This window comes from Pelodiscus sinensis, chromosome 14 (assembly GCF_052426305.1).
Source record: "Pelodiscus sinensis isolate ZL-2025 chromosome 14, ASM5242630v1, whole genome shotgun sequence".
In the NCBI taxonomy this organism is placed as follows: Eukaryota; Metazoa; Chordata; order Testudines; family Trionychidae; genus Pelodiscus; species Pelodiscus sinensis.
In genome coordinates, this window is record NC_143065.1 from 7,106,507 (window position 1) to 7,122,245 (window position 15,739).

General features: G+C 52.7%; 1 long non-coding RNA gene across 6 annotated transcripts in view; it reads right to left on the bottom strand.

Annotated features, from left to right (window-relative positions):
• The window catches only part of LOC142818357 (uncharacterized), a 60,334-nt gene that overhangs the window by 35,244 nt on the left and 9,351 nt on the right, over window positions 1-15,739 (bottom strand). For 2 of the 6 annotated variants that reach the window (XR_012895842.2, XR_012895841.2), the window contains exon 1: window positions 7,643-8,323. The exons of 2 other annotated variants lie outside the window; for them this stretch is intronic. This is a non-coding gene — a long non-coding RNA (uncharacterized LOC142818357). Of the gene's footprint in view, window positions 1-7,199; window positions 7,620-7,642; window positions 8,324-15,739 lie in introns of those variants that run through there. 2 more of the 6 variants (XR_012895838.2, XR_012895836.2) reach the window with 1 other exon arrangement.

Below are 15,739 nucleotides of genomic sequence, written 5' to 3' on the forward strand. Positions count from 1 at the left end.
GACAAAGCTCAATTATCAATTTAAGTTTGTAAAGAATATTATTTTGTACTTCTGTAATTTACCAAAAATAACCTTGTGACAGGTAGGTAGTAATTGGTTCAACTTGACCAAAGTTGAACAGGAATTCTGAAAAAAATGCTGATTCCCAGTCCTGTGTTTATAGCCCCAAGGCTATATTTCCTTTTTAACATTCTTTGTTTCTCATAATGGTGTTTGTGAGCCTTCACAAAACACAAGGGCTATGTCTACATTGGCATCCCTTTCTGGAAAAGGGATACTAATGAGACACTTCGGATTTGCATATCCGCGGGGGATTTAAATATCCCCCGCGGCATTTGCATTTACATGGCTGCCGCTTTTTTCCGGCTCGGGGTTTTTGCCAGAGAAAAGCGCCAGTGTAGACGCGATATTCCGTAAAATAAGCCCTTTTCCGGAAGATCCCTTATTCCTCCTTCTCTCGCCGTGGCTTTGCTCCACGTCTCCTCCTGGGTCCTGCTCCTGCTCCTGGGTCCTGCTCCTGCCTTAAAGCAACAGCTGCTCTCTCCTTTTGCTAAATTGGATCCTCTGCTATCGGCTGTGGATCTGCTCCGCTGGATCTGGATCTGGACCTGGACCTTCCTGCTGCCTTTGGACCTGCCCCTGCTCCTGCTTCCTGGGACCTGCTCTGGACCTGCTCCTGGGTCCTGCTCCTGCCTCCTGAGACTTGCTCCTACCTCCTGAAACCTGCTCTGGACCTGCTCCTGCAACCTGCTCTGGACCTGCTCCTGCCTCCTGGGACCCGCCCCTACCTCCTACCTTTGCTCCGGGTCTGCCTGGTCTGCTGGCCCCCCAACCCCCGGTCTGCTGCCCCCCAGCAGACCAGAGAGACGCGGAGCAAAGCCGCGGGGAGCAAAGCCACTCCGCGTCTCCCTGGTCCGCTGGGGGGAAGCCCCAGTGGACCAGGGAGACGCGGAGCGGCCTTTCTCGCCGCGGCCTTGCTCCGCCTCTCCCTGGTCTCCTGGGGGAGGTTTTTCCAAAGGCAGCGTTGACAAGCCACCACTTTTTTCATTTTAATTTTCTGCTTATTTTTTTTTTAAATCAAGAAATGGAGTCAGGGCTCGGAAGAGCAGAGGCAGAGGCAGAAAGACTGCGGGGAGAGGGGGCGGAGCCCGCATACAGATGAGCCAGGGGGCTGGCGGAGGTTGCCGGGAAGGGAGGAAGGAAGGAGGGAGGGAGGGAGGTGAGCGGGACGCTGCCCAGAGGGCCCCCAGCACCCCACCACCACCCGGGCCTCCCTGCTGCGAGGGAGGGAAGGCCGGAGGAGGTGTGCAGGGTGGGTGAGTCGGTGGGTCTCGGTGCGGTCGCCATGAGCGAGGACAGGGCGGCGGCGGTGAGTGAGCGGGCGGGACTTAGAAAATTTCTATTCCCCCGCGCTGGGGGACGTCTTGGGAGGGGGAGAGTACGTCTGTGTGCGCCGTGAGATGAGGTGAGCTCGAGTGTAGTATCCGGACCAGGTTCCTGTTTGAAGATCGCCTGATTAAGCAACCGCCGTGGAATCGAATCCTTTGCTCCGTGGGACCTGATTGGATCCAGCCCTTTTTAGGGCTTCTGATACCAAGACTCTGCAATCAACAGCCTTATTTCTAGGCACCTCGGAAACCGCTCAGGAGCGTAAAAGCCTCCAGTTGTGTGTGGGTTTTTTTTTTTTTTTGGCCTGGAAGGGATTTAAACCCCTACTGCGGTTTTTCTGCCGGCCGCTCTACAGCTGATCTGCAATCAGCTGTTCAGGCCCCGCCCAGGCACGTCTTTTGAGACTGCCCATTGGCGGAGGCTCTTCTGCTCCCTTAAAGCAACAGCTGCTCTCTCTCCTTTTTGCTACACTGGATCCTCTGCTATCGGCTGTGGATCTGCTCTGCTGGATCTGGATCTGGATCTGGATCTGGACCTGGACCTGGACCTTCCTGCTGCATTTGGACCTGCCCCTGCCTCCTGCTCCTGCTTCCTGGGACCTGCTGTAGACCTGCTCCTGCCCCCTGCTCCTGGGTTCTGATCCTGCCTCCTGAGACTTGCTCCTACCTCCTGAGACCTACTCCGGACCTGCTCCTGCCTCCTGGGACCCGCTCCTACCCCCGCCCCCCCCAGCAGACCAGGGAGACACGGAGCAAAGCCGCGGGGAGAAAAGCCCCTCCGCGTCTCCCTGGTCCGCTGGGGGGGGGGGGGCAGCAGGCCGGAGGGTAGGTGGGGGGCCAGCAGACCAGGAAGACACGGAGCAAAGGGGGGCGCGGGTCCCAAACAGAGATGGTGGAACTGGACCCCAGACCAGTATCTACAATAATAGCAGTGGATCCAGTTCCTGGAATCCAGGTGGAGCCAGCCCAAGAGCTGGAACTGGTGGACCAGCCAATGCTAGGAACAAGCAGCAGAGGGCACCACAGAGCCTGCATCATTAACTGAATCTGTACAAGAGGCACTGCCAGAGCCTGCAACGCAACCCAGTGCACCAGCTGAGAGTGGTTCACAACCAGCAGATACACCCGTTTCTCCTGCATTGCTTCCATAGGAACCAAGCCCAAGTCTCAACCTAACAGGGAGCTGATATCTCTAGCATCAAGGGGGCAGTACCAGGCAGAGCATGAAGCAGATGAGAGACTCAAAGGAGCTTGGATGGTGACCTGGAGCGACCTACCACTTCTTGGCTCTTCTAACCGGTCCAGGTTTGTGGTAGAAAGAGGACTTTTATACAAAGACACTTTTTCTGGTGGGCACAAGGAGAACTGGCGTCCTCAGAGATAGTTGGTAGTTCAAACTACATACAGGTAAAAGCTCCTGAGCTTAGCCCATGATCACCCTAGTGGCCATGTTGGGGTAAAGAGAATCAAAGACCTGTTGGGAAAGTCATTCTATTGGGACTGGATGGGCAAATATGTGTCTAGTGTGTGGGCCACCAGATGGGTTCGACCCCCCATAGCGAGGAAAAAAGAACTCCGAAATGTTCCAATAGGTTCCTGGCCTGCCATTGCAACCACAGAGGTAGGCAGTCGGTCTATGGGTTAAGTTTAAAGGAGCAAATATCAGCAGTGATGTTGTGGTTGGTGTCTGCTACAGGCCACCGAATCAGGTGGATGAGGTAGATGAGGCTTTCTTTGGACAACTGAGAGAAGCTTCCAGATCGCAGGCCCTGGTTCTCGTGGGGGACTTTAATCACCCTGACATCTGTTGGAAAACCAATGTGGCAGTACACAGGCAATCCAGAAAGTTTTTGGAGAATGTTGGGGATAATTTCTTGACACAAGTGTCGAAGGATCCGACTAGGGGCCGTGTGCAGCTTGGCCTGCTGCTCACAAACAGGGAGGAACTAATAGGGGAAGTAGAGGTGGGTGACAACCTGGGAAGCAGTGACCATAAGATGGTAGATTTCAGGATCCTGATCAAAGGAAGAAAAGAGAGTAGTAAAATACACACCTTGGACTTCAAAAAAGCAGATTTTGACTCCTTCAGAGATCTGATGGGCAGAATCCCCTGGGATGCTAACATGAAGGGGAAAGGAGTCCAGGACAGCTGGCAGTATTTTAAAGAAGCCCCATTGAAGGCACAGAAAGAAACCATCCCGACGCGTAGCAAGAGAGGCAAACATGGTAGGAAACCGGATTGGCTTACAGGGGAAATCCTTGGTGAACTTAAGCACAAAAAGGAAGCTTACAAAAAGTGGAAACTTGAACAAATGACCAGGGAGGGGTTTAAATGTATAGCTCGAGAACGCTGGGGGGATTATCAGGAAGGCGAAAGCGCAATTGGAATTGTGACTGGCTAAGGATGTGAAGGATAACAAGAAAAGTTACTACAGGTATGTTAACAAGAAGAAGGTGATCAGAGAGGGTGTGCACCCCTAGTGGATGAAGGAGGAAACCTAGTGACAGACGATGTGGGGAAAGCTGAAGTACTTAATGCTTTCTTTGCCTCTGTATTCACGGACAAGGTGGGCTCCCAGAATAATGCACTAAGTGACGCAAGATGGGATGAAAATGGATATCGACTCCCGTCTATCTCACCCTCCGCACTGTTGTCTCTGTATCAGAGACAGCTGCGTAGAGGTGGAGGATCAGGCCAATCCAACGACTTAAAATCTGGCTCCCACCTCCTCTCTCTTTGCTGCCTCTGATACAGAGACTGCTGGGGGAGGGGAATGCGTGTAGTCGACAGGATTAACTGATAAGCTTATGCTTATTGGTTAATCGTGTAGTCATCTACACACTGACATCCCTAGAGAAAACTACTAAATCTGGTATGGTCATCTGTAGCCTCTAACCAGTGAGCAATACATCCAAGCTGATAAGTGCTGAGAACAGCTAAAAAGTGAACGATAACATCTAACTCTAGAATGGTGAACAATAAATTAAACTATAAACTGTTTAACATGAATAAACTGTAGCACCTGCTCAAAAGAACATGAACACTAGGCATTAAATGTATTTCAAAATTAAAAGGTTTGTGTATTCCAAGGGTAAAATATACATGAGTTTTAGATATGTGATCTAAAACTATTTATGTAAGTAACTCCTATAATATAGATTAAAGACTGTAGTAAAGACTTCTAGTTCCCATTAGTATGGTTGCCTAAAAGTCTAGGTATTTTCTAGGTGAGGTTTAGGTATAAATTAATGCAATAAGCCTACAAAACCTGTAAGACAACACTTTAGCTAAATAAAGGCACGAGGCCCCCAAAATTTTAAGCTTAAGCAGTAACTAAAAATAATCCTAGATAATACCATCTTAAACACTAAACTGCTGAAATGACTAAAGAAGTGACAGGTAACCATGAGATGCTAGTTCGTAACATCTGGAAATAAGTTAGAGACATCAGCAGATATCTAAAAACACAAATGCCATGGTAACTGACTGACTTACACTCCTAATAAGACTGAGGTAAAAGGATTAAGAATTTAGGGAAGAAGAGCAACCCAACATTATGGTGTGGTAAGGAATTACAAATTATGGGGCTCTTGTGCATTTCAAAGCCATGGAGGCCAGAGTCAGCAGGGGAGTCAGTCCCATGCTGACCCCAGGCTCCATGCTATGGGCTCCCCTACCCCTCTGAATCATACAGAGGTGGCAGTTTCAACGGGGCAGCAGCTGCACAGCTGATCACGGGGCTCTTGTACATTTCAGAGGAGGAATGCGGAAGTGCCTATTGACTAGTCAATTACCTCATTTTAACATCCTTACTACAAATAAGGAAAAGGGCATGAATCCCCTACTGAATATTGCACTAGGCATGGTGGCATCAGTGTAACACATTATAAAAGTTGTATTTTACCCTGTGTGCCTTGAGAGATGCTGATGGTGGATGATGGAGAAGATAACTAACCCATGCCTTTCCTAACAACCTGGAGAGTGGAGTAGGTGGATGCTTAGCTTATTCTGAATTATCTCTATTTTCCATGCAAGGTTAGAGTGTTTGTGACTTTGTAGATGTATTAATTATAAATAGAGTCTGATTTCCTAAGTATGATTGTTTCAACTGTGCACCTTTAGACTCCCAACTGAACAATTCTCATAATAGTTTGCCGAAGACCCAAAGCATGTAATATTAGTATACTTAATAATTAATCAATTAATAAGCATGTAATGTTGAAGTGTTCAGTGTGTACCCTGTAATTGAAGAGGAAATATTTCTTGAAGTCCCATTTTTCTCTTTGGAATTCAAATCTTTCACCACAACCAATCTATCCAATTTCAGTGCTAAGTAAGGAAACTAAATTAGTAATATAACCACTGTACAGTCAATAGATTTGACACAGGGCATGTGTTTCCTATTCTGATTAGTCAAATGCTTAGGAAAGCAAACCCACACTGTTGCACTGCAGTGGCAGCAAGCTGAATCCTCTACAGCTCTCTCCTAAAGGAGTGTGGATCAAACCATGAGGCCCTTGCAGGATTTTTACTCCTTAGGTAAATGGATCCTTTTATTGAGTAAGGACCTCAGGATCTGGCCTCATTTCAATACTTTATTGTGGCAACTTAGCATTTTGGAGGACTATCTCACCATCTTGTGACTCCTGAAATCCTTACCCAAGAAAGAGGTCGATGGGAGGGGGGAAGATACTGCAAAAAGTTTGCTTTTGAGTGGCATAATATGGCCCCAAAATAGGACTCAGTTGTTTCAGTGCAATATACTTTCAGATAAGATCCATGTTCATTTCCAGAATGCTATTGCATTCCAGCAGCAGGCATCTTCCTATATTTGTATATGAAAGCATGTTTTTTCCAAGACTAACCTCATAGGATTCTACTGCTGCCGAAGACCCAAAGCATGTAATATTAGTACACTTAATAAATTAATAAGCATGCAATGTTGAAGTGCTCAGTGTCTACCCCGTAACTGAAGAGGAAATATTTCTTAAAGTCCCATTTTTCTCTTTGAAATTCAAATCTTTCACTACAACCACTCCATCACCACCATTGCTGGTGGTGTTCAAAGATGTATCTTTTTTTAACACAGACATCCATTCGTGGAGCTCTTGACTCATGTAATACAACTGTCCCTCCACATGAAGCACTCTGACAATTAAAAAACACAACCATAGTTAGTTGTGTGTGCCTATTAAGCTGTGGCTTGTATTTATGGAATCCTCATGCCTCTATTACTGTAATGTCTAGGCTCTATCAATCAAAATCAGAGTTATGATAGTTCTTTGCAAAGAACAAGTCTGTATCTGTCACACTTCAAGGATCCCAGAGACACTGAAATTTTACCCAATTCAGTGAAACACTTAAGTACCTGCTCTAAAGGGTGTGTTATATTTATGCCTTAACACTTTATTCCTTTGCTTATTAAGCTGTATTTAAAATGTATACAATGCTTATTTTGTCTTTAAACCATTTTATTCTAACATGTAAAATTGTTCTAAATGTGAAAAAATAGTCAAGCAGTCCTAGTGTTCCCCATAAAAGAAATGTTAAAAAGGCCCCCAAGTCAAAAGCGAACACCTCCGAAATGAGATCAGCACCTGGGACATAAACCAGAAAGGAGATATGGAAACCTGTCAAAATGCAAGATAAAAGAGTTCTTTACTATTCTCCATTTGCCAAAGCAACACATACAAACCATCCAAAATCATCTGATAGGAGTCTCTAACATGCATACCCCACTTTGACAGCTGTAAGCTTCTCAAACGCCACCACCAAAACAAAACCCAGACAACTTGCAAAATAACTTCTACCTGAAAGCAGTCAGAAGGGTGGCGGTCATATCACCACATTAGCTTGTGGAAAAGAGCAACCCCTCAGTTTAAGAATGTCACTGGCACATAACATGCACCAGACGTGCTCTGACAGCTCTTAGGAGACTTCCACAGCTTGTAGGGATGCTGTGTAGGAGGGGGATGGCAGGGTGCAGGCGATTACACAATTAACAGAAAAGCCTGAGCCTGTCAGTTAATATATCAACTACACCTTCCCCCCCACCCCGCCTCCGAGGCAGCAAAGAGGGGCTCCTGCCTGCTGCTGCCTGTGGGGCCGCCGGCACATGGGTTGGGCTGGGTGAGGAAAGGACACAGCGAGGCTGAGGGGCCCCTTTCCTGCGCTGCTTCCTCAAGTGCCCCTCCAGGGGGAGAGGTGGGGCTGAGGGGGGGGTCTGGCTGGGACGTGCCAGGGAGAGACTCACAGGCTGCACTTTGGAAACGACAACGCCCAGGACGCGTCCAGCCCGCTGACGTCACTTCCTCTTTCAACCGCTTCCATTTTCGCCTCGTTTTGCAAATGGAAGCTTCGGCTAAAGCAGTGGTCCCCAACGTTTTGGGGCTGCCGGGTGCCTGGGGGCGGGGCCGCTCACGCGCTGCGCATATGGGGGCAGGGCCGCTCACAGGCCACGTGACTGGGGGCAGGGCCAAGCATGCGCTGCACGCCCAAGGTCAGCACCGGCATGTGCTGCGATCCCGGGCAGGGGCTGCCCAGGTTCCGCGCGGCGCCCCCGGGGCCGGGGCTAGCGCGGCACCCCTGAGGGTGGGGCCAAGGCCAGCGCCAGGGCCGGCAAGGGCACGTGCGGCGCCCCCGGGGGCGGGGCCAAGGCTGGTGCCAGGGCCGGCAAGGGCATGTGTGGGGGCCAGGGCCAGGGCACGCGCTGCGCACGCGGGGGCGGGGGTCAAGGTCGGCACCGGCACGCGCGGCGCACCCGGGGCCGGGGCTGGCCATGCGCCCGGGGCTGGCACCTGCTGCATGCCTGGGGGCAGGGCCAGCCCAGATTGCTCCGCAGGTGCATGTAAAGGGCCCAGCGGGCGCCATGGTGCCCGCGGGCACCGGGTTGGGGACCACGGGGCTAAAGCGTCCCCCACCCAATCAGGATGCGCCGGGGGAAAGCGGAAGGCGTCGTACACTGGGTCCGCGCACGTGCCGCTGGCTCCGCAGTGTCTGCTGGGAGATGGAGGCCGGGGCAACTACAGCTCCCACAAATCGCTGCGGCTCCCCCGCTCCCCTCCTCCCCCCCGCGCAGCTGGGCCGGGAGCGCCTGACTGTGGTGCAGCTCCGGCGGGCGGGACCATGGGGGAGGGGTGGTTTGGCCGGCCCCATCGGGGTTGACGTGGGTGCAGCCTGGGCCCCGCTAACAGCCTTGGCCTGGAGGGGGCGGCCAGCTGAGGGGATGTCACGTGAGGCCCGGGGTGCGGGTGCCCGAGGGGAGAGCGAGGTGGCAGGGGCTGGATGGAGGGGACAGGGCGGGTGCGGACACCTGCTGGGTGGGAGCAGGAGGTGAAGTGATTTCAGAGAAGGAAACTGAGGCACAGATGCCAGTCAAGGAAAGACGACTTGATGTGTGGAGGTGCTATTGGCCCCAGTCCTGGGATGGGTCACTCACCCCCCACCCGGTCAGGCTGGCTGCTCCCACTGACTGCACAGCTTAGGGATGCTCCGGCTATGACTGTTCTCCTGGAAACCAGCACTTCCTGCCCCTCCTTGACAGTTAGAAATTTCTGGCTCCTCACCCCACGCTGTAAAGACTGATAGCCTGCATTTCTCACCATGTCCCCCATACACATTTTTCTCGTTGAGTCAGCCCCCTGCTTAGTACCCTTAGTTCCTTGCCCCTGCTATGAGATCTCTGTACAGAGACAGAGCAAAAAGGCATCTGTAAAGATCCTAGGATAGCTCCCTTTCAGAAGGGTACGTGTGTTTTCCAGCAAAGGGAGTAACCAGCCCCTCTCCCCCTGTTTAGTGTCTGTTTAAAAAAAAACCCAGCTGTGATGGTGCCAATGGAAAAACAGATTTCTCTGTACATTATTACCAAGCTTAGAGGGGCAATCACATTCTTCTGTATCTCCAGAAACAACAAGGAGTCCTGTGGTCCCCTAAAGACTAACAGATTAATTTGGGCATAAACTTTTGGGGGTAAAAACCACTTTGTCAGATGCACTTCATCATATACCTTGAGGTTTTCCCAGCTGCTCCTATTGGCCAGAATCATGGACAATGGGAGCAGCACTTGGGAGCAGTAGGAGGAGGGGTGTGAAGCCAGGTAAGCACCCCCTCATGCCCAGACTCCGCACCCCTAGCCTACTCCTGCACCCTCCCCACGACCAGATACTGTACCCTCATCCCATTCCTGCACCTCCCTCCTAGCTAGACCTCATCCCTTCCTGCTTCCAAAGTCCCATCCAGACACCATCTCTTGTACTCCCCCTTTTTTGAGGAGTAATGTCAGTTCGAACCAAGGGGTTTGGTTCGAACTAACGCGTCCCGGCGCGCACTTTCACTTTAGAAACAGCTGGCATTTGGAGTAACACACCAGAGAGATCATGCTAATGAAGCGCGGGATATTTAAATCCCCGCTTCATTGACTATTTTGCATGTCAGAGTGGTGCTTCTCTGGAGCGCAGGGGTGAGCCAGGCACATAGCTCCAGGAACGTCTGCTTTCACATCTGAAAGTTCCGGAGCCATTGCTGGTCGTCCCATTGCCCCAGGACCAGCCCGTCGCACCAATCAGTACTGGTGTCCAGTCTTCACAAGGGCCTCTCCACGGTGGGGTGGGGACACCACAGGGACACCATGGCCTCCCTGGTGAGGGAGTTCAGAGAGACCTCCGCCTCGAGGTCCTGGACGAGGAGTGCAGCAGCATGGAGCAGCAGCTGTAGGCACTCCAAAATGGCCAGACGGGGCCAGAGCAGGCACAAGGCCACCCCTGGCTCCATGGCACAAGAAGAGAGCTGAGGTGGTAAAATCAGCTAATGGCACTAAGGCACAAGGCTGTGGTGTCCAACAAGGCAGAGGGCAACCACAAGTAGAACTGCCACGGCTGTCAGTTCCTGCAAGAGGTCTTAAAGCTCACAGCAGGAAAGAAACGGCTGTCCCGGGAGATCCCTTTAAGCACCTGTCTTGAAGGAACTCCAGCTCCTGCCCCCAGAAAGGGCTAGTGCCCTTTTGCCCTCTCCAAAATTGTTCTGGGCTCCTGCTTTTGCGCAAGAGCATCCCGCCAATGTAGATGCTCTCTTGTGCAAAAGCGCATCCTCAGCCTCCCCCTGCAGCCAGTTGAGCCTCGCCTGCTCTGCTCTCAGTCCCCAAAAACAACCCCCAGTCTCCCAGCAGAGCCTCCAATATCCCCAGCAACAGCCCCTCCCCAGTCCATTGTCTTCTCCCCAGGTAAGAGGGTCGCCTGGGCCCCTCGTCTCCACCTCTTCTCCTCCGTCCAATGTCCTCCCCTTGCTGGGGTCAGCTGGGCCGGTCACTGGGGTCCCTCTCTGCAGCCCATTGTCTGTCATCTGGCCAGAACTGGCTGTATCCTCTGTGAAAGTAGAAAGAATTATACTGTAAGAAAAAGATGAATTGTGCTGTAATAATGGAATAAGTTGAAGGAATTCTGTTTGTCTTTTTAAGAGGAAGAAGAAAAGTATGTTAATGTTGATTGTAGGTATGCAGATCAAGGTGCTAGCCAATTTGGGCCTGAGTTTAACAGGAAAAGAAACATTAAGTGTTGGGAAACAATTCCAGATAATCAGGGAGATATAGCCAGGAGATTGCTGTGTGCTTAATATTGAAATGAAGAGTACTTGAGTAGCCTCACACTAATTATGTGAAGTTTTGCCCCCCTTTTTAATCCTGTTAATTTTGGCTTCCTTTTGACTGTATAAAATCAAGGGGTTTGAACCTTGTAGGGTACTCACATTTTCTCCATGCATTTTAGCAAAGCTTTGCTGAAATAAACAGAGCAGTCTGCCAAATCTGTGAGTCCTGTCTGACTTTGACACCTCCAAGCAGGGTTGAGGTCACCAGGGTACCAGACACCATGGCTCCAACTCTGGGCTGTTCTCTGAAACAACAAACTCCCCACCTTTGTCACGTTAAACCAGTAACTGCTGGGCACTGAGTGCCCCCCTGTATGTAACACCCCCCTTTTAATACCCAAAACTCCCCCCTTCCTCACACTTCTCTCTTGGGCTGTGTCTAGACTGCAGGCTTCTTTCGAAAGAGCCTCTTTCGAAAGCATCTTTCGAAAGAGGCTCTTTCGAAAGAGCGCGTCTAGACTACAATGCGCGGATCGAAAGATCGATCCGCTATTTCGAAAAAGAGCGTCCAGACTGCCGGACGCTCTTTCGAAATTGAAAGCCACCCGGAACTGCTTCTGCCAGGGCATGGGGGCAGCATTTCCTTCCGGGTGCTGCCTGCCTGCCCTTTGCAGAGACGCGTGGTGAGAGGGACACTCCTGAACACCCGTTGCTCTGCTCCTGCAGCTGCCTTTGCTGTCCCTTGAGGAATTTTGCAAGGCATTGCAGTGCTTGTTTGGAGTGCTCAGCTTCCTGGGACACCCCAGCAGCTTTTTTCTTTTGAGGTTTTTCTGCTTGCAGACCCTTATTTGTGGCATGGAGCCAGAGCTGCCCCTGGGCAGGCGATGGCCCCACACCACCATACTGCAGCTGTTGCTGCATCTTCGTGAGACAATCATGAGGCTCCTTCCCGAGCTGGACCCAGACCAGAGGGACGAGGGGTTCCCCCGTCCAGCAGCCACACTGCCCTTGCCTCCGAACTTTTTCGTGGACAGGCGTGTTTGGAGGTTTGACACCAGCTCTGAATGGTGGGACCGGCTCGTGATGGAGATCTGGGATGACCAAGACTGGCTACGGAACTTCCGCATGAGAAAGACCACTTTCCAGGAGCTCTGTACCTGGCTCGCCCCTGCTCTGCAACGGCAAGACACCCACCTGCGGCCCGCCATCCCCCTGGAAAAGAGGGTCGCCATTGCCCTCTGGAAGCTGGCAACCCCCGACAGCTACCGCTCCGTGGGACACCAATTTGGCGTGGGGAGATCTACTGTCGGGGCCGTCTTGATGGAGGTAAGTCATTGTCTGGGGACAGTCACAGTTTGGGGTGGGGGGAAGGGAGACTGTCAGGAAGGGCCAAGTGGAGTGGGAGTGGGAGTGGGAGTGGGAGGGAGCTCCTCCACTCACCCTGAATTGTGGGGGGGGGGTTCTGAGGAGGGGATTCCTGGGCTGTTTGAGAGGGAAGGTGGGCGGTGGGTTCTCCTCCTAAGACATAAGGCACCCCTTCTAACACTTTGTTGTCTGTCTCGTTCTGCAGGTGGTGAGGGCCATCAATTCGGAGCTGCTCAACAGGCTCATCTGTCTACCGGATCTGGACAGCGTCATGGCCGGCTTTGCTGCCCTCGGCTTCCCCAATTGCGGAGGAGCGCTCGATGGGACACACATTGCCATCCGTGCACCGCCCCATCGAGCAGCCCAATTCATCAATCGAAAGGGCTACTTTTCTATGGTCCTCCAGGCCCTGGTCGACCATCGTGGACAGTTTTCAGACATTTGTGTTGGGTGGTCAGGGCGGGCACACGATGCCCGCATCTTCAGAAACTCGTACCTGTACCGGAGGCTTCAGGCAGGAACACTTTTCCCCCATCGCCAGTTTGCGGTTGGGGATGTGCACATGCCGGTGTGCATAGTGGCCGATGCCGCCTATCCCCTGATGCCGTGGCTGATGAAGCCCTACACCGGCCACCTGGATGTGAGCAAGGAGCAGTTTAATGCTCGCCTTAACCGGGCTCGCAACCAGGTGGAATGTGCGTTTGGACGTTTAAAGGGCAGATTCCGGTGCTTGCTCACACGCCTCGACATGGGGGAGACCAACATCCCCGAGGTGGTGGCCGCGTGTTGCGTCCTCCATAACCTCGTGGAGAGGAAAGGGGAGGCCTTCCTACTAGGGTGGGGGAGAGCTGCTGATGGCCAGGAGAGGCTCTTTGCCCAGCCCCGGACAGCTGCCATCCGCCAGGCTCACCGGTCTGCAGTTGGCATCCGGGAGGCCCTCCGGGAGCAATTCTCCAGTGGAGGCCACTGAGTGCACTGAGGGGCTTCTGCCTGGGGACTGGGCCCTGGCCCCCAATAGAAGCTTCCCTCCACAACCCATCTCCTGACCCAGTTTGGACACATCACTTACACCAGGGTGTGTTTCAAAATAAAATGTTCTCTTTACTTATTTAAAATTTTGTACATATTATCCAACAATGTGGCAAAAGAACAAAAATTTTTTTCATTTTTGTTGTTGCCAAACTATATACAATAAACAAACAGTTCCTTTAACCCTTTGTGTGTGCTTAATAAGTGGGGTGATGGGGGTCATTGAAACCTGGAGGGGGGAAGGGGACTGGAAACCTGGAGGGGGGAAGGGGATCAGGTTGAACGGGGCTTGGCAGATTTCCCTTTCCTGCCTGGGCCTCGTGTTTGGGGTGCTCCCCGGCTACGGGATCGGGTGATGTACCTGTCGGTTGGCTGGCTGCTGGGGGGCTCTTGGGACGTGGAAGCCTGGGGGAGAGGAGGGCCAGGGGGAGAGAGGGGCTGGGGAGCTGGGGGGGCTGGGGGAGAGGGAGGTCCAAGGGGGGAAAGGGCTGCTGTTGTGGAAGGGGGGTTTGGTGGGGTGGGGTCATGGGGTGCTGGAGGAGCAGGACCTGGCACAGCAGCAGGCAAGCCGCTGACCTCCCTCAGGGTGGCGTACAGCACCGTGCGCTGCAGGACCAGCTCATTCATGAGCCGATCACGCCACCGCTCCTCTGCCTCCGCCCTCCGTAGCAGGATGGCATTCTGCTCCTGCACAGCCTCGACGTGCTGCCGGAGGATGTCGGCGTAGACACGCCTGTGTCTGCAGCTCCCATGTCTCCGAGGTGGAGATGGAGATGGAGGTGGGGCTGGGGTGCTGCGGCCCTCTTCCACGGCTGGTCCGGCTGTGGAGGAAAAGAAGAAGACACAATCAGTCCTATAAACTGGACTCTGTAGCACTTACAATACTAACAGGATGGTTTATTAGGGGATGAGCTTTCCAGGGCCAGACCCACTTCTTCAGATCAGAGTGACACGGCTACATTTCTATCACAATCAGTCATGTGTGCAACAGCTGTCCAAAAGGGCATGCCCTCTCCCTTGAGACAGGGGAAGCACACATTCTGAAGGTCACACTGTGTGTGTGTGTGTGTGTGTGTGTGTGTGTGAGACCTGGGCATCAGCCTGAGCATGACAGGTTTCCCTTGTGCCTCACCCACTGTGCACCCACCCACCTACCTCCCCCCCCCCGGGTGTGACACAACCTCACTGTACTCACCTGCTGCTTCCTCTCCCGCGCCAGATGACGCCTGGGAGGCCTCAGAGGTCTGGGTCACTGGCTCCAGGGTGAGGGTCGCCGTCTCCTCGGTGTCCTCCTCCTCTGGGCCCATGTCCCCGTCTCCAGAGTGCTGTAGCTCCCGCTCTGGAGCGTCCACCACCGGGTCTGCCAGTCCGGACTGCACGAACCTTCGTGGTGTGCGTGCTTCTGCACTGCCACCCAGGATCTGGTCCAGCTCTGGGTAGTAGGGGCAGTAGTGGGGGGCTGCCCCAGAACGGGAGCTCTCCTCCCTGGCTTTGGCGTAGCCCTGCCGCAGCTCCTTCACTTTGGAGCGCACCTGGTCCTGGGTGCGGGGGTAGTGGCCCTTCTGGGCCAGGGCTTCAGCCATGCGGCCATAAATGTCGGCGTTTCGCCGCCGGCTTTTGAGGGCCTGTAAGGCCTCCTCCTCTCCCCACAGCTCCAGCAGGCTCTTGATCTCTGCGCCGGACCAGGATGGTGCCCGGCGCTTGGAGCCCTTGGCTGGGTCCCCAGAAGGCTCGGAGGAAGGGCCAGGACGCTCTTGGGGCTGTGACATGCTGCAGCAAGGTCGCCGTGTGCTCTGGCTCCTTGTCTGCAACAAGTGGCTGTGAGGGTGCGCCTGTCCCTTTAAGGAATGGCTGCAGCCAGGAACCACAGACGTGCAACCCATGGCCCAGATTGTCCACCAGGGCTTGTTCCTGGAGGCCAATTCTTTCGAAAGAAAGGGCTCCCCCCGTCCAGACTCACGTTCTTTCGATGGATCTCCCTCGAAAAAGGCGTTCTTCCTCGTGAAACGAGGTTTACCGCCGTCGAAAGAAAAGCCGCGTTCTTTCGATTTAATTTCGAAAGAACGCGGCTTGAGTCTGGACGCAGGGGAAGTTCTTTCGAAAAAAGGGTACTTTTTTCGAAAGAACCCCTGAGTGTGGACACGGCCTTGGTGTTCACACCTCCACATCAGCTGCTAGAAGTGGACCTCATCCTCCCTGACTGAATTGACCTCGTTATCTCTTGCCTTACTCCTGACTGGTACTCTTTTCTTATGCCTATGAAAGCTTATGCTCCAATAAATCTGTTAGTCTATAAGGTGCCACAGGACTCTTTGTCACTTTTGCAGATTCAGATTAACATGGCTATCCCTCTGATACTTGACGCTTCCTTTACGGC